Source organism: Alligator sinensis, unplaced genomic scaffold (assembly GCF_000455745.1).
Source record: "Alligator sinensis unplaced genomic scaffold, ASM45574v1 scaffold466_1, whole genome shotgun sequence".
In the NCBI taxonomy this organism is placed as follows: Eukaryota; Metazoa; Chordata; order Crocodylia; family Alligatoridae; genus Alligator; species Alligator sinensis.
The window spans coordinates 339,523-340,452 of NW_005842406.1; the positions used below are offsets into that span (position 1 = coordinate 339,523).

The following is a 930-nucleotide window of genomic DNA, read 5'->3' on the forward strand; positions in this document are numbered from 1 at the left end:
CTGGAGGTGGCGAGTGCCCTCCGGCCGCTCCCGCCTTCGCAGTGCAGGGACGGGCGCCCCACCGCCTCCCTCAGCCTCCAGCGACCTACCCTGCTTTCCTGGCACGACCACAGCTAACTCCCCAGGCTCCTGTCCCTGTTTGCTAAGCTGTTCCCTGGCTTTTAAAGCCGGCTGATATATTGGTAGCACAGGGAGGCGCGTTCATTCCCCTCCCCAGCTCCCTCTCGGTCAACAGACAGTATCCATCAACTCCCTTTAGGTCAATCCCGGCCTTTGGGGTGTCCCTACTCAACCTGCAAGAGTCATCCGTGTGCAGCACTGCCCACCAGCCTGGCTGTGACCAGCAGGGCGGATCGGATCAGCCTAAGAGTTCGCCTTGGATGACCAGGCTGCTGCCCTGCGTGGCCTTAGAGGACTTCTGCACTGGAGGGAGTCTGCAGATATGATCACCTGACTGACAGGAGCTGGGAAGACACCTAGGATGTGCTTATGGCAGCTTGTCTGGGGGGACAGTTGTTAGAAGGTCCTCAGGGAGAATAACCGCGAAACTGCAAGAACGGAGTTGGGAATGAGGAATTCCGGCTCCAGAGAGCTCACCAGCTAAAACAGACACAAATGATGGAAGATAATTTGTTCCCAGGCAACAACAAGTGGCCATGAATGCCCCAAACTTTTCTTTACATCAAGTGCTGAGTTTGGTTCCATTTGCCCCCTTTAAAAGAATAAAATCACAAGGCAAAATATCATTGCCTGAAGCTTGTAGGATTACGTTACAAAAAGGAAAAAAATAATAGTAAGCAGGAGCATAACAGATCATGCATGACATCAGCATGATAGAAATCAGATATACTTATTCCATTAGATGAAACTCAGGCTTTCATCTGTCCTACCAAAGTTGTGGCCCACTGAATGTCAGTGGTGGAGTCCCAC

The 930-nt window shown here is 52.0% G+C and overlaps 1 protein-coding gene across 1 annotated transcript in view; it reads right to left on the bottom strand.

The window, feature by feature from the left end:
* The window catches only part of PROM1 (prominin 1), a 121,375-nt gene extending 121,171 nt beyond the window's left edge, over positions 1–204 (bottom strand). The window contains exon 1 of the mRNA XM_025211443.1: positions 90–204. The gene's annotated coding sequence lies outside the window, so the exon portion shown is untranslated. The remainder of the gene's footprint in view (positions 1–89) is intronic.
* Positions 205–930: the final 726 nt, after the last annotated feature.